Genomic DNA, 22719 nt, shown 5'->3' with positions numbered 1-22719 from the left:
AATATATGGTTCTGCCTTTCTCTGCCTGAGCTGGTCAAGCAGCAGGAGGGCAGAAACCTGTCTGAGGGGTGGCAGCAGCACAGGGTGCCTGGAAAACCCCAGAAGACTAGTAGGAGCAATGCTGGGGGTCCTCTAAGGAGCCCCAAAGAGTGCAAGTAATAACACAACCAATACTAGCAACAGCAGTGGGGTATGATTCAGACATGTTTGATATTCAACATACCAAGGTTCGGAGTTACCATTATGTAGCTGGACACACCTGCGCCCAGTACACAGGTAAAATGGCTTCTCCATACTTACGAAGTCCAGTGTAATGAGCTGGAGTTCGTAGGGGCACCTCTCATGCTCATGCAGGGTGCCCTCACACACAGGTACATGCACCCTGGCCTCTGGGCTCGGAGGGCCTACCATAGAGGGTGACTTAGTGACCTGTAGAGAAAGTGTGCATGCACCTTTTCAGTCAGGCTGCAATGGCAGGCCCGCAGACACATTTTGAATGGGCTCCCATGGGTGGCACAATACATACTGCAGCCCATGGGAAACGCCTGGTGCCCCAATGCCTGGTGCCCCATATACTGGGGACTTATTTGGGGGCACCAGTATGCCACTTGTGGAGTGTGCAAAGTCCTACACAACCAAATTTAGTGGGAGAGAGCACAGTCACTGGGGTCCAGGCAAAAAATGAGGGTAACCATGCCAAAGAGGGTACTTTCCTACAGAAGTCTGTATCAGATGTAAAGGTTCACAGCAATTTGAGTCTCAAGATTATGAAGCCTAATAGAGTAATTGATTGGCAAAGGCTGAAGGGGGTCTCAAACCTTGGCAGGAATGCGGTCTTGGTTCTCATTGCCTATTTATATAGAAAGATGATGCTTGCTGATCCAGCCATCTCCAGAGTCATGCTGCCTCCTGACACAGGGGCCAGAACCCACTCCATGCTTATTGCAGTACCAAATGGAGGTCAAGTTGATCTTTAGGATCAGCCTAAGCCTCCTTTTGATGAAAGGCACCCTAAGAAACTTCTGAGCCATCCTTTACGAGTCCTAGTACCCACCCTGACACATTGTGATTATATCCTCAATGTCCTAGACTTGACACCGCGGAGGAAAGGTCTTCAATGCCACCATGCCCAGAACTTCAGTGAACTCAAGTTTTTGCACTGGGCTTAGCAGGGACTTTAGCTCATCGATGATGAAACCCAATGATGTCAGAAGTTCAGCAATCGTTCACAGATGGTCTACATCTGATTGCTAGGGGTGGGCAGCCAACTCCGCTCCTCCAATGGAGTTTGCAGAGTTTTTGCCACTCCTTGCTCTGCTTGTAGAGCGGAGTTTGGCATGAAAGCTGCAGGTCCCGGCTGTGCGACCCCTCTTGTGGCTCTCTCCTGCTCCTCCACATTGCCACCAGCTCCGGTGTGAGCACACTGCTTCTATAATTCTTCAGGTCTCTATGGCAGTGGTTCCTAACCTTTTGACTTCTGTGGACCCCCACTTTATCATTACTGGAACACAGGAACCCCCCCCTGCCCCCCAATGAATTGTTAAAGGAATACAGGGACCCCACTACTAAGTCATTAAAGGACACCGGCCTAAACATGGTTGATGATTTGAACCACAAAACAATACACAAACAAGCATTTGCATTACAATAGGTCTTGTGTTTGTTTGAGTTAGGAGCTATTGGTGGTGTAAATTGTTAACTGGACTTTTCTTGCCACATAAATTGGTCAACCCTGCCTCCTAATTTGGTCTTTTCCTGCCACATAACTCCAGAGGCCTGCATATACGTATATTGAGTTCTGAAGCTGGGGGCTCACTACTCAACCCTTTAAAGCTCGTTCTCACAACTCAGACACATTGTATTGAGACAAAGCAGAAGTTCTGCGCACTTTACCCTTCCTGTTCCTGTCTAGCACCCACACTTTTCACTATCGATGAATCCAGGGTCAGTAAATGAAGAGCAGCTAGGCCTAACGTGATTCATTTAAAAAGAAAGCAGAGATAAAGCTTGTATTGATCCATGTGGACAGCACACAAAGCATAACTTACTTGCTTCTAAGCCAGACTGCAGAGACGTAAGTGTTTTGCAATGAGCTCTTTATCGCAAACTCCATTTTAGTTGCATGATCAGGAGAGGAGGTCAGGACAGATGTATTATCCCCCCTCTTAACTTTTGCATGCTGTGTATTACTCAAATAGTAGGGGGCAGCAACTAAGAAAAAATAGACTGGGACTTCTGCTCATGGACTGGGCACAAAAGTGTCTATTCCATCTGCTCAGGTCGCTGATGCAGCTGCACTGCATCACACAGCGCTTTATCAAAGTGTTGTGTAGGTTCTCATTATCCTAATGAGACTACTGGATTTGAATCACTTGTATTGCATGAGAATGAGTCTGATCCCACACCAGGTGACACCTGTCGGCCTAATACGGGTTTTGTTCAGGCTAACTAGCAGTGGCTCATCTCCACCCAAGAGTAGGGATGATTGGGCAACCGGGCGCATGACAAGTGACTCCTCAAACGAATAGTGGTCACTCCGATCGCATCCGTTTCTCTCAGTTACATTTGTCTCGCATATGCAAGGACAATGAGAGGCACAGTAAGGTTCAATAAGGTTTTATTGACGTAACTGCATCTTAAATAATAATGCATGTATAGCAATAACTAGGACGGTGAAGCACATTCAGATTAAAATTGTGACAAGGAGTAAAACACAAGAACAACACTACCATACGGTCACTAAGATTTGTAGGGGTAGTTCTTACCTAAGCTATGTTAGAGCACAGCATGTTAAGCTCTAAATCTGCCTTTCAGGTTCCCCCAGGGAAGAGATCATCCCCCATACGTGAGCAAGAGGCCTGTAGCCTACATAAGCAGCTGCAGCGAAGTAATCAGCATACAGCCGTGGTCTTCTGGCTGGAATCTCCCTCTAATATACTTGGGTCAAAGTAGTGTTTTTATAATAAAACAGCTGATGTTCCGAGAAAGTATCCCCACGTAAGAGTGGGTATGTTTCTGTGAACATTGGAGGCAAAGCGTACCACTTTTGCCAGCAACCTATCTTACTGCAGCCTTGAGAAAAGCACATAGTGAAAGAGATGTCTTGTTTAAGAAGGCAGTGCTGACCTAGGCTAAGAACAGCTAGATCGAGAAAATAAAACAAGACCGCAAATGTAGCTATTGTTAAAATATTAAAAATAAAGCTGAATCAAATATATATAGCTTAAAGTGCACAGCGGCAAGCCTAGTATGCTAAAATAACATGTCTAAAGCTTATAGCTACAGTGGCTACACAACACCCTCCCCTTGCTGGTTCAAAGCCTAATTACATAAAAAGCTATTCAAATGTATCCTAAGATATATATATATATATATAGGAATGTCAATGACAAGCTAAAGACTTGAGCATGTATTAAAAGGACAATTTAGAATGTTATTTGTGGCGTCAGGGAAAGGCCGAATTTCAAGTCAGTCATTTTGGAAGTCACCAATTGAATCTGGGATAATTGAAGACAGGAAATCTTCAACTTCATCAGGTGGTAAATTAGGAAGTTCGTCGCCAAGGAAAACCAAGGATCATTCATGTTCCAGAGCCTGAGCTTCAGCCAAGGCAGCAACATTCTGTGATGTGCACAACAATGAGTTTAGAGCTGCAAGAGCCACAAACGGCAACTCATAAATACCTTCCTGTAGCAAACGCACCCTCAACTCTCAACTGGTAATGAGACCTCAGAGAGAACATCAACAGATCAGCGTCTAGTGAAGGCAAGCTCTACGTAGAAAAGACAAACAGTGCACATTGAAAAGAGCACCAGAGGCACCAAAACACAGGCTGCACACAATGGAAAACCGGTCTGAATAACAGAGACCAGTCACACTCCAATTGCTCCAGGAGTGATGCTCCAAAGCACTGCATCATGCGTTCACGACACAGCTGCGCTGTTGGAAACGCTTTCAGTCCTCCTTGTTGTAACGGGTTAGCCATTTCGCAGAAAAAGTAGCAATAGCAAGATGAGACCTATTGTAGCCAAAGTTATTGGAAATCCCCCGAAAATACTGGAGAATATTGAGCAGATGGCTGAAGGTATTAAGCCAAATATAGAGGAGAAGATGTGAATGAAACCAGAACCAACAGCCTTAAAGAAATTTGTGATTCCAGTAGTACTGGACGCATTAAATATCCGTCTCACGAGTTCAAAGTGTCTTGGAAAGTTAGTACATAAAAGGGACTGTATCTCTGCCGAAGACCTCGTAACCTGAAGTGAATAGGTTTTTGAAACAAAGACTTGAGTCTGCTCAACTTGTCAAAATTCACATTTGAAATAGCGATATGGGGCCAAATCTCAACTACTTCCCTCTGGCGTGTAGGAGGAAAAAGTTCATTCCTGCAGCATGTAACAATTTTGGAGACTGAAACGACAAACTATTCCGGCTTGCATCCCACAGTAGCTCTCACTATTGAGGAGGACATAGCTGCCATTCAAGAGCACCTGGAACGCAGGTCTAATCAAGGAGACTGGGACTCCCTTCAGATAACAAGCCAAGTTCGCTGCCGAAGCATTACACGTTCCGTGCAAGGATAACTGTTTACAAACCATTGCATGGCTGACAGAAGTCTTGCATTCACTACCGCTAAGAAAGACCTCTTTCATGCCGCTGATACATCTGTACGAGAAGGGTAGCTCCCACACCTCATGGATGTAACTATCTCCTAGCCTTTCATATCTGCCCACTGGAATGTGTTTTAAACAGGATGTGAATTGTAGTGTTGAAATAGGCAGATTGATGACCCTGTGTATTAACCACTCAGCAGATGGTATTTCAGCCACAGTAAAGGGCAACTTTTCTAATTTCTCAATATTTAACATGACATAAGTGGTTCCTTTTTTAGCCATTAGTTGTTGACACGTTAAATTAAATGTTACAAATATGTCCCTTGCGCTAACGTGTTGCCAGGTAATGCGACCTGCCTTCAGTGTTTATAGTGTCCAACCTTACTGCATAATGGATCTTAGTTGACACTGTCCAAGGTGTAAAGAGGACATGTCTCGCTGAATTGTCTATTGCAGAAGAAACAATGTTGTTTAAGGTGTATATCTGGTCGAACAGGGTATTAATCCCATTATCTACAACAGCTAATGCCTTCTGTAAGTTTTCATGGTCTATTTGCCATTACCGGGCAGCAGCTCCTTGTTGAGAAAGCTTCCAAATTTCATTATACACTGCATATAAGAAGCGCTTTCTGCATTGTTTTCTGGGCCTAACAGGAAATCCTGTCAGTCAGTATGATCAGAGAGGAGACTGAGGTGTTCTCTAACAGCATCTAGTGAGGATCTCTTCAACCATTGCTGGCATAGTTTCCCTAAACTGTATGGTGTTACTATACCTGCATGTTGGGATAACACATAGCGAGGGTCCGGCCCGGTTGTTCTTAAAATAAAAAATAAAAAACCTGTGGAGTCTACAAAACATTTATGACACCCATTGGTATCTATTGGCCACAATAACCACCCACCAGGACGTGAAAGTGAAGCATTAAACATCCCGTTCTGGACCCATTCATTCATTGAGCTGATCTACAGTTGCATTTATATACTTTTGCCATTTGTAAAATTTTCAGGGTCAGGAATACTGGGCAAATTCAAATCCTTAATTTTTGCTAAGCCTAAACAGCTTGTCTGCTGTACAGTTCCATTTAAAAATATCATCTGAACAGGTATCAGGCATCCTCTGAATAAAGTTTCCTTTCCCCTTATTTGCCAATGTTTTGTTCCCCACACACTTTTTTAAGTCAAAAGACTTTAACCAATATTCATAGCCTCCTATAGCCAACTGGGAAACAAAGGAATCCGAATAAAGGAATGTTGTATCTGTTAACAATATGTACATTTTCCATAACTGGCAATTTGAAGTAATATGGCTCAGCATTTTTAACATTCTTCCCCCCAAAAAATGCACATTTTTCAGAATATGTTTTACAATTCCCTTGTGGTGGAGTTGAACAATGTTCCCATTGTGTGTAATTAAAATTAGTCTTTGGGGTACTTGCTCTCTGAATAAAATGGTGTCCATAATGATTATAGCAAAACATGTCACCATATTTCTCTTTAGATTGATAAACATCCTCACTTTCAAATACAGTAAAATACTGCAACTCAGTCATCATACAAACAACTGTTTTCATATCCCAGTCATCAGAAACAACTCTAGGTATTATTACATAGTTCATAGAAAGTTTAAACACATATGGTATTTGAATGACCTCCGTCGGGCCGTATATATCAAATGTGACTTTATCCCAAACAATCCCATCAGGAATTGGTATAGTGGAAATTTTCACAAATAACTAGTCTCTGAGGAAGAAAAGTTGGGTTTTAGGACCTCATCCACCAGTTCAACTGTTGATCGTTCAGGAAAGTTCTGACCATGTAGAGGTAGAAAGAAAGTAATAAAGCCAATCCAAAGGAGGAAAGCTAATACAGTCAAAGAAAGCTACAGACAGTTCCATGGGAAAATAATTTGTTTTAAGTCCATTTATCAGCTTCCATGTTTTTGGCAGTTCAAGGGTAGAAGAGGCAAATGAATCCAAAAAGGTGTCATTGAGGTCGGCAAAGTATCCAGAAGCAGTTAATGCAAAAACTGGAGCAGTCTATGAAGGAGGAGAACTACAGGAATCTCCTGCGGTGGTTCACTGTAAATGATGCCATCCGTTTGTGTAGAGGTGGAGTCAAATCGATCAGCAATTTCTGTGTTGCTTGTTGCAAAAGATGTTAGTGGAACTAATGCAAGATCATTTTCCACCCTCCCCAAGCTCGGAGAGGTGTCACTGTTGCTGCTCAAAACTTGTAGAGGGACATCTTGACCAGTAGTGAGAGGGATTTGGGTACTACTGGTTGTTCCGCTTGGTCTGCTGTGCAGGATCGGCAACATAGTGTAACTTGACATTGTCGATGGAGACAAAGCGGTTTTCTTTAGAACCAGGCAGCAGTGGTAGAATAACAGTTCTGGTACCGTGGAGTCCCAGCACTGGAACCGGTGCACAATAGGAAGGACCAAACTCCTTTTTCCACAGCAATTTTGTCACGTACTAGATCCCCAACCTTTGGGATCCAGCCGGTAGATGTTATTGGTACATCCTTAATGCCTAAGGAGGCAGCACTGACAGAAGACTTGTCGTCACTGAACTGTTGTAATTCCTGCAAGACAGTGACAATTTCATTTATGTCAAAAGGTGTTTCTGCTGCCTTCATTTGAGGACCATCAAGCTCTGGAACATACATTCGAGTTCCAAACAGGCACTCATATGAAGTACAACCCCCTTCTAGGCAGATTATTAAGTGCTCTCTCGACTCCATACAGGTGATTAAGCCAACTATGACCCGTATCTAATACTCTGGCTGTTAAGGATGGCTTTAAATCTCGGTTTCATCGCTGCGCGACACTGTTTCCCTCAGGATGAAATGGAGATGAGTAATGGAGTTTGATCCCATAACATAGCCATTTTGACCCTGAAGCCCTTGAGGCAAAAGCAGGGCCCTGGTCCGAATGTAAAGCCGCAACTGCATATGTGCCAATAGACTTGGAAATCTTTAATAACAGTCTGAGCATTGTGGCCACACCCATAGAAATCTGGAGCAGGAGTCAACAGCGACGAAGATGTATTTGTATGCACTGTCAGGTGACCGCAATGGTCCAAGTACACACATTGTAATGAAAATGTCACTTACCCAGTGTACATCTGTTCGTGGCATCAGTCGCTGTAGATTCGCATGTTTTGCATAGCTCGCCATCTGGTGTTGGGCCGGAGTGTTACAAGTTGTTTTTCTTCGAAGAAGTCTTTCGAGTCACGGGACCGAGTGACTCCTCCTTTTGTCTCCATTGCGCATGGGCGTCGACTCCTTCTTCGATTGTTTTTCCCCGCAGAGGGTGAGGTAGGAGTTGAATTGTAGTAATGGTGCCCATGCAATGGAGTGACTAAGTATGTACCTATTTAAGGTTGAGATGATACATATACAAATAGTTGAAGGTAACTTCCAAACTGCTACAGGCTCCCGGGGAGGCGGGTGGGCACATGCGAATCTACAGCGACTGATGCCACGAACAGATGTACACTGGGTAAGTGACATTTTCAGTTCGATGGCATCTGTCGCTGTAGATACGCATGTTTTGCATAGACTAGTAAGCAGTTATCTCCCCAAAAGCGGTGGCTCAGCCTGTAGGAGTGGAAGTAGTTTGAAATAATGTTCTTAATACGGCTTGACCTACTGTGGCTTGTTGTGCGGATAACACATCTAAACAGTAGTGCTTGGTGAATGTGTGAGGCGTAGACCATGTGGCTGCCTTACATATTTCTTGCATTGGGATGTTTCCTAGAAAGGCCATGGTAGCACCCTTCTTTCTGGTTGAGTGTGCCCTTGGTGTAATGGGCAGCTGTCGTTTAGCTTTAAGGTAGCAGATTTGGATGCATTTAACTATCCATCTGGCTATACCTTGTTTAGATATTGGGTTTCCTGCATGAGGTTTTTGAAATGCAATAAATAGTTGTTTAGTCTTTCTGATGTTCTTTGTTCTGTCAATGTAATACATTAATGCTCTTTTGACATCTAATGTATGTAGTGCCCTTTCAGCTACGGTATCTGGCTGTGGAAAGAACATTGGAAGTTCCACTGTTTGATTTAGATGGAACGGTGAAATAACCTTTGGCAAAAATTTAGGATTAGTCCTTAGGACGACCTTATTCTTGTGTAGTTGTATAAAAGGTTCTTGTATTGTAAACGCCTGAATCTCGCTTACTCTTCTTAGGGAAGTAATGGCGATGAGAAATGCAACCTTCCAGGTTAGGAACTGTATTTCGCAGGAGTGCATGGGTTCAAAAGGTGGACCCATAAGTCTAGTTAGGACAACATTTAGGTTCCATGAAGGAACAGGCGGCGTTCTTGGTGGTATAATTCTCCTAAGGCCCTCCATGAATGCTTTAATGACTGGTATCTTATATAGGGAAGTTGAATAGGTAGTCTGCAGGTATGCAGATATTGCTGCAAGGTGTATTTTAATGGAAGAGAAAGCCAGGTTAGATTTTTGTAAGTGAAGCAAGTAGCCCACTACATGTTCTGGAGTTGTGTGTAAAGGTTGTATTTGATTAATATGGCAGTAGCAAACAAACCTCTTCCATTTACTTGCATAGCAGTGCCTGGTGGATGGCCTTCTGGCTTGCTTTATGACTTCCATACATTCTTGGGTAAGTTGTAAGTGCCCGAATTCTAGGATCTCAGGAGCCAGATTGCTAGATTCAGCGATGCTGGATCTGGGTGTCTGATCTTTTGGTTGTGTTGTGTCAACAGATCTGGCCTGTTGGGCAATTTGATGTAGGGTACTACTGATAGGTCTAGCAGCGTTGTGTACCAGGGTTGCCTTGCCCAAGTTGGTGCTATTAATATGAGTTTGAGTTTGTTTTGACTGAGTTTGTTTACCAGGTAAGGAAGGAGAGGGAGAGGAGGAAAAGCGTAAGCAAATATCCCTGACCAGTTCATCCATAGGGCATTGCCTTGGGACTGTTTGTGTGGGTATCTGGATGCGAAGTTTTGGCATTTTGCGTTCTCCTTCGTCGCAAACAAGTCTATTTGAGGTGTTCCCCAGAGTTTGAAATAGGTGTTCAGAATTTGGGGGTGAATTTCCCATTCGTGGACCTGTTGGTGATCTCGAGAGAGGTTGTCTGCGAGTTGATTTTGGATCCCTGGTATAAATTGCTGTAGGAAGTTGGCTCTGTATGTGCTATTTCAAAGTAAGGAATAGCATGCACAGAGTCCAAGGGTTCCCCTTAGAGGTAAAATAGTGGTAAAAATAGATAATACTAATGCTCTATTTTGTGGTAGTGTGGTCGAGCAGTAGGCTTATCCAAGGAGTAGTGTTAAGCATTTGTTGTACATACACATAGACAATAATTGAGGTACACACACTCAGAGACAAATCCAGCCAATAGGTTTTGTATAGAAAAATATCTTTTCTTAGTTTATTTTAAGAACCACAGGTTCAAATTCTACATGTAATATCTCATTCGAAAGGTATTGCAGGTAAGTACTTTAGGAACTTCAAATCATCAAAATTGCATGTATACTTTTCAAGTTATTCACAAATAGCTGTTTTAAAAGTGGACACTTAGTGCAATTTTCACAGTTCCTAGGGGAGGTAAGTATTTGTTAGGTTAACCAGGTAAGTAAGACACTTACAGGGCTTAGTTCTTGGTCCAAGGTAGCCCACCGTTGGGGGTTCAGAGCAACCCCAAAGTCACCACACCAGCAACTCAGGGCCGGTCAGGTGCAGAGTTCAAAGTGGTGCCCAAAACACATAGGCTAGAATGGAGAGAAGGGGGTGCCCTGGTTCCGGTCTGCTTGCAGGTAAGTACCCGCGTCTTCGGAGGGCAGACCAGGGGGGTTTTGTAGGGCACCGGGGGGGACACAAGCCCACACAGAAATTTCACCCTCAGCGGCGCGGGGGCGGCCGGGTGCAGTGTAGAAACAAGCGTCGGGTTCGCAATGTTAGTCTATGAGAGATCTCGGGATCTCTTCAGCGCTGCAGGCAGGCAAGGGGGGGATTCCTCGGGGAAACCTCCACTTGGACAAGGGAGAGGGACTCCTGGGGGTCACTTCTCCAGTGAAAGTCCGGTCCTTCAGGTCCTGGGGGCTGCGGGTGCAGGGTCTCTCCCAGGCGTCGGGACTTTAGGTTCAAAGAGTCGCGGTCAGGGGAAGCCTCGGGATTCCCTCTGCAGGCGGCGCTGTGGGGGCTCAGGGGGGACAGGTTTTGGTACTCACAGTATCAGAGTAGTCCTGGGGTCCCTCCTGAGGTGTTGGATCTCCACCAGCCGAGTCGGGGTCGCCGGGTGCAGTGTTGCAAGTCTCACGCTTCTTGCGGGGAGCTTGCAGGGTTCTTTAAAGCTGCTGGAAACAAAGTTGCAGCTTTTCTTGGAGCAAGTCCGCCGTCCTCGGGAGTTTCTTGTCTTTTCGAAGCAGGGGCAGTCCTCAGAGGATGTCGAGGTCGCTGGTCCCTTTGGAAGGCGTCGCTGGAGCAGGATCTTTGGAAGGCAGGAGACAGGCCGGTGAGTTTCTGGAGCCAAGGCAGTTGTCGTCTTCTGGTCTTCCGCTGCAGGGGTTTTCAGCTGGGCAGTCCTTCTTGTAGTTGCAGGAATCTAATTTTCTAGGGTTCAGGGTAGCCCTTAAATACTAAATTTAAGGGCGTGTTTAGGTCTGGGGGGTTAGTAGCCAATGGCTACTAGCCCTGAGGGTGGGTACACCCTCTTTGTGCCTCCTCCCAAGGGGAGGGGGTCACAATCCTAACCCTATTGGGGGAATCCTCCATCTGCAAGATGGAGGATTTCTAAAAGTCAGAGTCACCTCAGCTCAGGACACCTTAGGGGCTGTCCTGACTGGCCAGTGACTCCTCCTTGTTTTTCTCATTATCTTCTCCGGCCTTGCCGCCAAAAGTGGGGCCTGGCCGGAGGGGGCGGGCAACTCCACTAGCTGGAGTGTCCTGCTGGGTTGGCACAAAGGAGGTGAGCCTTTGAGGCTCACCGCCAGGTGTGACAATTCCTGCCTGGGGGAGGTGTTAGCATCTCCACCCAGTGCAGGCTTTGTTACTGGCCTCAGAGTGACAAAGGCACTCTCCCCATGGGGCCAGCAACATGTCTTGGTTTGTGGCAGGCTGCTAAAACTAGTCAGCCTACACAGACAGTCGGTTAAGTTTCAGGGGGCACCTCTAAGGTGCCCTCTGTGGTGTATTTTACAATAAAATGTACACTGGCATCAGTGTGCATTTATTGTGCTGAGAAGTTTGATACCAAACTTCCCAGTTTTCAGTGTAGCCATTAGGGTGCTGTGGAGTTCGTGTTTGACAGACTCCCAGACCATATACTCTTATGGCTACCCTGCACTTACAATGTCTAAGGTTTTGTTTAGACCCTGTAGGGGTACCATGCTCATGCACTGGTACCCTCACCTATGGTATAGTGCACCCTGCCTTAGGGCTGTAAGGCCTGCTAGAGGGGTGTCTTACCTATACTGCATAGGCAGTGAGAGGCTGGCATGGCACCCTGAGGGGAGTGCCATGTCGACTTACTCATTTTGTTCTCACTAGCACACACAGGCTTGTAAGCAGTGTCTGTGCTGAGTGAGGGGTCTCTAGGGTGGCATAAGACATGCTGCAGCCCTTAGAGACCTTCCTTGGCATCAGGGCCCTTGGTACTAGAAGTACCAGTTACAAGGGACTTATCTGAATGCCAGGGTGTGCCAATTGTGGATACAATGGTACATTTTAGGTGAAGGAACACTGGTGCTGGGGCCTGGTTAGCAGGGTCCAGCACACTTCTCAGTCAAGTCAGCATCAGTATCAGGCAAAAAGTGGGGGGTAACTGCAACAGGGAGCCATTTCTTTACACAAGCCCCCCCCAGCCCACAGGCCAAGAGACTCAGCCCACGCTGGAAGAGTCTTCCTAGTCTGTCAGGCGAGGAAGAGTAGAGGAAATGGCTGGTTTGTTGCAGGGCCTACTCTGCCTTACATCCTCCTGTTCAGGTCATTCCCTCTGGGGAACTGACCCACTTCCACAGTGATAGGACCTAGTCTGAACTGCCTCTTGTCTGTGCTTTTTATGTCTTTACCCATTCTCTCTATTTTGAGGTCAGAGGTATCCACCTCTGCTAATCTTATCTTAGCCAGGGTCACCCCTAGCTTACCCAAAGAGGTTACCCAGAGCTGGAGTAACCCCACCATGACCAACAGGGTCAGGGGGCCTAACTTGTTATTTGGCATGGGGTCAGACCACCATGCCAAGGATAGTGCAGCCATAAAGGCTAACAACCAGCAGAGGCCACTGACAGCTGTCAGTGCCCAGAACCACACCTTTAGCTCTTCACCTACAAGGGAAGGGGCTAAGTTACAGGCTTCTTTGGGTTCAGGGTGCCTGTCTGCTGTATTAGAGTGGGGGGTTACCACATCTTGTAGTAAACACCCTTTTTCCACTCTTTCTTCTGTTAGCTGAGGAGCCACCCACTCAGGCTTAACAGTTGCCTGACTAGCCAGGACTTCTTGTGGGTCAGGTTGGACTTTATCAGAGCCATTTTTGGAGTTCTCCCCTACTGGAGCAGAATCTCCTTGGCTTGCTGGAACCTTGGCTAAAGGTTGTCCACCTTTCCTACTCTGTTTCCTTTTCTTTTTCTTCTGGGGCCTACTTGCATTTACTGCAGAGGCAGGCACTCCAGAATCCTTGGGAGAGGACTGGCCCTGGACCAGTTCTTCTCTTAGGCTCTGACTAACCTCTGGGTAGTCATTTCCAAGGAGACAATCAAGGGGGAGGTCTGTACTGACTACCACCCTTCTCCAGCTAAAAGTTCCACCCACTTCTATGGGCACAAGAGCCACAGGCCTATTAGTGACCCTGTCTGGGCTAACTCTTACTCTGGCCATCTCACCTGGGATGTACTGGTTTGAGAGCACCAGCCTGTCATGCACAATAGTGTGACTGGCACAAGTGTCTCTCAGGGCAGTGGCTGGGATTCCATTCACCTGTAGGTGGTGGAAGTGTCTACTTCCCTCTGGAATCTCCAACTCACCTGTTGGGCCCATTTTCCAGTTGAAAGCTATGAAGACCTCCTCATCTGAGGAGTCATCTCCAATGGCTACACTGGTTACCCCTGGAATCTTGTTCTGGGGTTTGTTTTTGGGACAAGAAGTGTCCTTGGTGTGGTGCCCAGACTGTTTACAGTTGTGGCACCATGCCTTTGTGGCATCCCAGTTCTTACCCTGGTACCCACCTTTGTTTTGGGTTGTGTCTTGGGGCCCACCCACCTGTTCTGGTTTTTGGGGGCCTACAGAGGACTCTTTTTCTTTATTTCTAGTGTCACCCACTTTCTCCTGGGGAGTTTTTGTAACCCCTTTCTTTTGGTCACCCCCAGTGGAAGTTTTGGTTACCCTAGTCTTGACCCAGTGGTCTGCCTTCTTTCCCAATTCTTGGGGAGAAATTGGACCTAGGTCTACCAGATACTGATGCAACTTTTCATTGAAGCAGTTACTTAAAATGTGTTCTTTCATAAACAAATTATAAAGCCCAACATAGTCACACACTTCATTTCCAGTTAACCAACCATCTAGTGTTTTTACTGAGTAGTCTACAAAGTCAACCCAGGTCTGGCTCGACGATTTTTGAGCCCCCCTGAATCTAATTCTATACTCCTCAGTGGAGAATCCAAAGCCCTCAATCAGGGTACCCTTCATGAGGTCATAAGATTCTGCATCTTTTCCAGAGAGTGTGAGGAGTCTATCCCTACACTTTCCAGTGAACATTTCCCAAAGGAGAGCACCCCAGTGAGATCTGTTTACTTTTCTGGTTACACAAGCCCTCTCAAAAGCTGTGAACCATTTGGTGATGTCATCACCATCTTCATATTTTGTTACAATCCCTTTGGGGATTTTTAGGATGTCAGGAGAATCTCTGACCCTATTTAAGTTGCTGCCACCATCGATGGGACCTAGGCCCATCTCTTTTCTTTCCCTTTCTATGGCTAGGAGCTGCTTTTCCAAAGCCAATCTTTTGACCATCCTGGCTAACAGGGGGTCATCTTCACTGAGGCTATCCTCAGTGATTTCAGAGGTGTTGGTCTCTCCTGTGAGGGAACCAGCATCTCTGACTATTATTTTAGGAGTCAGGGTTTGAGGGACCCTGTTCTCCCTAGATAGGACTGGTAGGGGGGAATTTTCCTCCAAGTCACTTTCCTCTTCCTCTGAGTTGCCACCCTCAGAGGGGTTGGCCTTTTCAAACTCTGCCAAAAGCTCCTGGAGCTGTATTTTGGTAGGTTTGGGGCCCATTGTTATTTTCTTTATTTTACAGAGTGACCTTAGCTCCCTCATCTTAAGATGGAGGTAAGGTGTGGTGTCGAGTTCCACCACAGTCACATCTCTGCTAGACATTTTGCTTCTAAAAGTTGGAATACTTTTTAAGAATCTACAACTGGTTCTAGAATCTAATTCAAACTTTTACAAACTTTTAAACTCTAAAAGAAATGCTAAACAGGATCTAACACAAGGCCCTAGCAGGTCTTTTAAGAATTTAGAAAACTTTTCAAATTGCAAAAATCAATTTCTAATGACAATTTTGGAATTTGTCGTGTGATCAGGTATTGGCTGAGTAGTCCAGCAAATGCAAAGTCTTGTACCCCACCGCTGATCCACCAATGTAGGAAGTTGGCTCTGTATGTGCTATTTCAAAGTAAGGAATAGCATGCACAGAGTCCAAGGGTTCCCCTTAGAGGTAAAATAGTGGTAAAAATAGATAATACTAATGCTCTATTTTGTGGTAGTGTGGTCGAGCAGTAGGCTTATCCAAGGAGTAGTGTTAAGCATTTGTTGTACATACACATAGACAATAATTGAGGTACACACACTCAGAGACAAATCCAGCCAATAGGTTTTGTATAGAAAAATATCTTTTCTTAGTTTATTTTAAGAACCACAGGTTCAAATTCTACATGTAATATCTCATTCGAAAGGTATTGCAGGTAAGTACTTTAGGAACTTCAAATCATCAAAATTGCATGTATACTTTTCAAGTTATTCACAAATAGCTGTTTTAAAAGTGGACACTTAGTGCAATTTTCACAGTTCCTAGGGGAGGTAAGTATTTGTTAGGTTAACCAGGTAAGTAAGACACTTACAGGGCTTAGTTCTTGGTCCAAGGTAGCCCACCGTTGGGGGTTCAGAGCAACCCCAAAGTCACCACACCAGCAACTCAGGGCCGGTCAGGTGCAGAGTTCAAAGTGGTGCCCAAAACACATAGGCTAGAATGGAGAGAAGGGGGTGCCCCGGTTCCGGTCTGCTTGCAGGTAAGTACCCGCGTCTTCGGAGGGCAGACCAGGGGGGTTTTGTAGGGCACCGGGGGGGACACAAGCCCACACAGAAATTTCACCCTCAGCGGCGCGGGGGCGGCCGGGTGCAGTGTAGAAACAAGCGTCGGGTTCGCAATGTTAGTCTATGAGAGATCTCGGGATCTCTTCAGCGCTGCAGGCAGGCAAGGGGGGGATTCCTCGGGGAAACCTCCACTTGGACAAGGGAGAGGGACTCCTGGGGGTCACTTCTCCAGTGAAAGTCCGGTCCTTCAGGTCCTGGGGGCTGCGGGTGCAGGGTCTCTCCCAGGCGTCGGGACTTTAGGTTCAAAGAGTCGCGGTCAGGGGAAGCCTCGGGATTCCCTCTGCAGGCGGCGCTGTGGGGGCTCAGGGGGGACAGGTTTTGGTACTCACAGTATCAGAGTAGTCCTGGGGTCCCTCCTGAGGTGTCGGATCTCCACCAGCCGAGTCGGGGTCGCCGGGTGCAGTGTTGCAAGTCTCACGCTTCTTGCGGGGAGCTTGCAGGGTTCTTTAAAGCTGCTGGAAACAAAGTTGCAGCTTTTCTTGGAGCAGGTCCGCTGTCCTCAGGAGTTTCTTGTCTTTTCGAAGCAGGGGCAGTCCTCAGAGGATGTCGAGGTCGCTGGTCCCTTTGGAAGGCGTCGCTGGAGCAGGATCTTTGGAAGGCAGGAGACAGGCCGGTGAGTTTCTGGAGCCAAGGCAGTTGTCGTCTTCTGGTCTTCCGCTGCAGGGGTTTTCAGCTGGGCAGTCCTTCTTCTTGTAGTTGCAGGAATCTAATTTTCTAGGGTTCAGGGTAGCCCTTAAATACTAAATTTAAGGGCGTGTTTAGGTCTGGGGGGTTAGTAGCCAATGGCTACTAGCCCTGAGGGTGGGTACACCCTCTTTGTGCCTCCTCCCAAGGGGAGGGGGTCACAATCCTAACCCTATTGGGGGAATCCTCCATCTGCAAGATGGAGGATTTCTAAAAGTCAGAGTCACCTCAGCTCAGGACACCTTAGGGGCTGTCCTGACTGGCCAGTGACTCCTCCTTGTTTTTCTCATTATCTTCTCCGGCCTTGCCGCCAAAAGTGGGGCCTGGCCGGAGGGGGCGGGCAACTCCACTAGCTGGAGTGTCCTGCTGGGTTGGCACAAAGGAGGTGAGCCTTTGAGGCTCACCGCCAGGTGTGACAATTCCTGCCTGGGGGAGGTGTTAGCATCTCCACCCAGTGCAGGCTTTGTTACTGGCCTCAGAGTGACAAAGGCACTCTCCCCATGGGGCCAGCAACATGTCTTGGTTTGTGGCAGGCTGCTAAAACTAGTCAGCCTACACAGACAGTCGGTTAAGTTTCAGGGGGCACCTCTAAGGTGCCCTCTGTGGTGTATTTTACAATAAAATGTACACTGGCATCAGTGTGCATTTATTGTGCTGAGAAGTTTGATACCAAACTTCCCAGTTTTCAGTGTAGCCATTAGGGTGCTGTGGAGTTCGTGTTTGACAGACTCCCAGACCATATACTCTTATGGCTACCCTGCACTTACAATGTCTAAGGTTTTGTTTAGACCCTGTAGGGGTACCATGCTCATGCACTGGTACCCTCACCTATGGTATAGTGCACCCTGCCTTAGGGCTGTAAGGCCTGCTAGAGGGGTGTCTTACCTATACTGCATAGGCAGTGAGAGGCTGGCATGGCACCCTGAGGGGAGTGCCATGTCGACTTACTCATTTTGTTCTCACTAGCACACACAGGCTTGTAAGCAGTGTCTGTGCTGAGTGAGGGGTCTCTAGGGTGGCATAAGACATGCTGCAGCCCTTAGAGACCTTCCTTGGCATCAGGGCCCTTGGTACTAGAAGTACCAGTTACAAGGGACTTATCTGAATGCCAGGGTGTGCCAATTGTGGATACAATGGTACATTTTAGGTGAAGGAACACTGGTGCTGGGGCCTGGTTAGCAGGGTCCCAGCACACTTCTCAGTCAAGTCAGCATCAGTATCAGGCAAAAAGTGGGGGGTAACTGCAACAGGGAGCCATTTCTTTACAATTGCGCTATTAGGCGAATTTGGTTGTGAATTGCCCAACGATTTTTTGTGCTAGCAGGCTTAACTGCGTGGAGTGTGTCCCCCCTTGCTTGTTTAGATAATACATTGTTGTCATGTTGTCTGTCTTGACGAGAATGTATTTGTGAACTATTATTGGTTGGAAAGCTTTTAGTGCTTGAAAAACTGCTAGAAGTTCTAGGTGATTTATATGCAGTTTTGTTTGATGTACGTTCCATTGTCCTTGTATGCTGTGTTGATCGAGGTGTGCTCCCCACCCTGTCATGGAAGCATCTGTTATTACGTATTGTGGCACTGGGTCTTGGAAAGGCCGCCCTTTGTTTAAATTTATGTTGTTCCACCACAGAAGCGAGAGGTAAGTTTGGCGGTCTATTAACACCAGATCTAGAAGATGACCCTGTGCTTGAGACCACTGTGATGCTAGGCACTGTTGTAAGGGCCTCATGTGCAGTCTTGCGTTTGGGACAATGGCTATGCATGAAGACATCATGCCTAGGAGTTGTAATATCATCTTTGCTTGTATCTTTTGTGTTGGATACATGCGTTGTATGATGGTGTTGAAATTTTGAATTCTTTGGGGACTTGGAGTGGCTACTCCTTTTGTTGTGTCTATTATGGCTCCTAGGTATTGTTGTACCTTGCACGGCAGAATGTTGGATTTCGTGAAGTTGACGGTGAACCCTAGTTTGAAGAGGGTTTGTATGATCTGATTTGTGTGATTTGAGCACTCTATTAACGAATGGGCCTTGATTAGCCAGTCGTCTAGATATGGGAACACATGTATTTGCTGCCTTCTGATGTGTGCAGCGACTACCGCTAGACATTTGGTAAAGACTCTTGGTGCGGTTGTTAATCCGAAAGGCAGTACCTTGAATTGGTAATGTATTCCTTTGAATACAAACCTTAGGTATTTCCTGTGCGATGGGTGTATTGGTATATGGAAATACGCGTCCTTGAGGTCTAAAGTTGACATGTAGTCGTGTAGTTTTAGCAATGGTAATACTTCTTGTAGTGTGACCATGTGAAAGTGGTCTGATTTGATGAATGTGTTCACTATTCTGAGGTCTAGGATTGGTCTCAGCGTTTTGTCCTTCTTTGGTATCAGAAAGTACAGTGAGTAAACTCCTGTGTTTATTTGTGTGTTTGGCACTAATTCGATTGCATTCTTTTGCAATAGTGCCTGCACTTCTATCTCCAGGAGATTGGAATGATGTTTTGTCAAATTTTGTGCTTTTGGTGGTATGTTTGGAGGGAATTGTAGAAATTCTATGCAATAACCATGTTGGATAATTGCTAGAACCCAAGTGTCTGTAGTGATTTCCTCCCATGCTTTGTAATAATGACTTATTCTTCCCCCCACTGGTGTTGTGTGGAGGGGGTGAGTGACATGTGAGTCACTGCTTAGTAGTAGGGGTTTTGGGGTTTTGAAATTTTCCTCTATTCCTAGGGAATTGCCCTCCTCTATATTGTCCCCGAAAACCTCCTCTGTACTGTCCCTGGTAACTGGACGGTGTTGCCTGTGAGGTGCTGGCTTGTGTGCTCCGACCCCGAAACCCCCCTCTAAAGGGTGTTTTACGGAATGTGCTGTAATTCCCTCTGCTCTGCGGGGAGTAGAGTGCGCCCATGGCTTTAGCAGTGTCCGTGTCTTTTTTGAGTTTCTCAATCGCTGTGTCCACTTCTGGACCGAACAGTTCTTTTTCGTTAAAAGGCATATTGAGAACTGCTTGCTGAATCTCTGGTTTAAATCCAGACGTTCGGAGCCATGCATGCCTTCCGATAGTTACAGATGTATTAATTGTCCGTGCAGCTGTATCTGCAGCGTCCATGGAGGAGCGGATTTGGTTGTTGGAAATGGTCTGCCCCTCCTCAACCACTTGTTTTGCCCTATTTTGTAGGTCCTTGGGCAGATGGTCAATGAGATGTTGCATCTCATCCCAATGGGCTCTGTCATAGCGCGCAAGTAGTGCCTGGGAGTTAGCGATGCGCCACTGGTTTGCAGCTTGTGCTGCGACTCTTTTACCAGCTGCATCGAACTTGCGGCTTTCTTTATCTGGGGGTGGTGCATCTCCAGATGTGTGGGAGTTGGCCCTTTTCCTAGCTGCTCCTACAACGACAGAGTCTGGTGGCAGCTGTGTAGTGATGAAAGCCGGGTCTGTAGGAGGCGCCTTATACTTCTTTTCCACTCTTGGTGTGATTGCCCTACTTTTGACCGGCTCCTTAAAGATTTCTTTTGCGTGCCGGCGCATACCAGGGAGCATAGGCAGGCTTTGGTAGGAGCTGTGGGTGGAGGAGAGTGTGTTGAATAAAAAGTCATCCTCGACCTGTGCTGAGTGGAGGCTTACATTGTGAAATTGTGCTGCTCTAGCCACCACTTGAGAATACGCAGTGCTGTCCTCTGGTGGAGATGGCTTCGTAGGGTATGCCTCCGGACTGTTATCTGACACTGGGGCGTCGTATAAGTCCCATGCGTCTTGATCTTGGTCACCCTGGCTCATGGTGGTGTGAGCTGGGGAATGTGATGGAGTTTGTGCTGGTGAGACGTTAATCACAGGTGGAGGAGAGGGTGGTGGGGTAACTTTTTTCACCACTTTTGTTTGTGGTGTTTGTTCAGTTTGGAACTCCAATCTTCGCTTTCTTCTAATAGGGGGAAGGGTGCTTATTTTTCCTGTCCCCTGCTGTATGAAAATACGCTTTTGCGTATGGTCTACATCCGTTGAGTGTAGTTCTTCCTCAAACCTATGCTTTTGCATTTGGGAGGTTAGCGAGTGCTCTTCTGTATAAGAGCCTGAAACTGGGTCGGTTGCAGTTTGTTTTGGCACCGAAACCCTGTCTGCATCTTTTTTCGGCTCCGAGGTGACTTTTCTCTTTTTCGGGGCCGAAACCTCTCAGCGTCGATCTTCTTCGGTGCCGCTGTCTCGGCGTCGAGCCGTGTCTACACCGGTATCTCGGTGTCGATGCTTATCTCCAGCACTTTCTCGGTCCCGAGAAGGCTGCGTGCCGGTGTCTCGACCGGAGTCGGACGATCTCGGCACTGTTTGGGCCTTTTTCGGTGCCGACGGTCGGTCACCGAATTTATGGGTCGAGCCTGGGCCTGGTGGCAGTGGCGTCCCCTGGGCCTTGTAAATCTTCTTCTGAGTGGTTTTCGACGTCCTACTCACGGTTTGTGTATCGTCGAATCCTTCGGAGTCCGATTCTTGGATCGAAAAGGTTCCCTCCTCTTCTTGTTCCTCGAACTCCCGGTGGGCTGTCGGCGCGGACGCCATCTGAAGTCTTCTGGCTCGACGGTCTCGGAGAGTTTTTCGGGACCGGAACGCACGACAGGCCTCGCAGGTGTCTTCACTGTGCTCAGGTGACAGGCACAGGTTGCAGACCAAGTGTTGGTCTGTATAGCGGTATTTATTGTGGCATTTGGGACAGAAACGGAACGGGGTCCGTTCCATCGGCGTTCTTCTGCACGCGGTCGGGCCGACCAGGCCCCGACGGGGGATCGAAAAAATTACCCCGAAGGGCACCGGAGCTCTTCGATCTTAGACGCGGTGTTGAATCTAACTACGCCGACCCCGAACGCAACAATACCGACGAAAATCTTCCGAAATTAGCTATCTTTCCGTTCCGAAACTCGGAGCGACAGGAACACGTCCGAACCCGATGGCGGACAAAAAACAATCGAAGATGGAGTCGACGCCCATGCGCAATGGAGACAAAAGGAGGAGTCACTCGGTCCCGTGACTCGAAAGACTTCTTCGAAGAAAAACAACTTGTAACACTCCGGCCCAACACCAGATGGCGAGCTATGCAAAACATGCGTATCTACAGCGACAGATGCCATCGAACTGGTTTATTTGAAATTAGGAGGGGTGCCTGGGTTGGGTGTTTGACTGTGGACCCCTTAATTTGTTGTCAGATATCTCAACAAAGGACATACTGCTTGGTCTGTTTGTATAGACCTTGCCACCAATAATGAGCCTCCAACAATGATATTGTAGCCGCCACACCAGCATGGGCAGAGACAACCCCTTCATATGCTGCTTTGATCAACTGTGGTCTTTATTGGGAAGTACTAAACCTCCCACACCTGGTATTTTTACTTCTGCGTCAAGGAAACCTCCCATCCGGTAGGAATATTTACTGGGCTATCCTTTAGGTAAAGGTGTGCCACCAGCCGAGGCTTTCACGGCAGCCAGTATTTCATTGTCCCATTTCGTTCTAGAACGAGATACTGACGCAACAGAAGCTACTGCCGATTTGGCTGCTCTGTCAGCCAGTGCATTTCCATCAACGTGTATTCCAACACGATGATGTCCAAGTGTATGTACAACATGGACATTTGGTAGCATTTCCTTCAGATCTGCTACTTTTCCCCACAGAAGTCTGTGTTTGATGTTGTTACCTTTAGAATCGCTGAACCCATTCTGGGACCAATAATGCAGATATATTCATTAAATGACGGGACACAGACAATCAGTGTTAGCTGGCCAGGCTTTGCTGTGGTGCAGTGCAATCCCCTAGGTTTACGTAAAGGTATGTTGTGGATAGAATTTACTACCTTCCATATAGCCATTTACGACAGCGCAAGCAGCGGAGAATTGATGCTTTGTGCCTACAGCAGGTTGTGCTGAGCTATCTGTGTACATGACTCTCTGATACTGATCAATAGGCAATGTATTTGCTGGAACTGGGTATTCTAGTTCATATTGCAAGAATTCTTGATTTTGTAATTTTTGGGTCAAAGATATAGTCAACATCAGTGGTTGTCAGAGACGTTGGCCATTGGATCCAACGTGGATGTATTGCTTTAGCATT

Source organism: Pleurodeles waltl, chromosome 12 (genome assembly GCF_031143425.1).
Source record: "Pleurodeles waltl isolate 20211129_DDA chromosome 12, aPleWal1.hap1.20221129, whole genome shotgun sequence".
In the NCBI taxonomy this organism is placed as follows: Eukaryota; Metazoa; Chordata; class Amphibia; order Caudata; family Salamandridae; genus Pleurodeles; species Pleurodeles waltl.
This window is presented reverse-complemented; position numbering follows the sequence as displayed.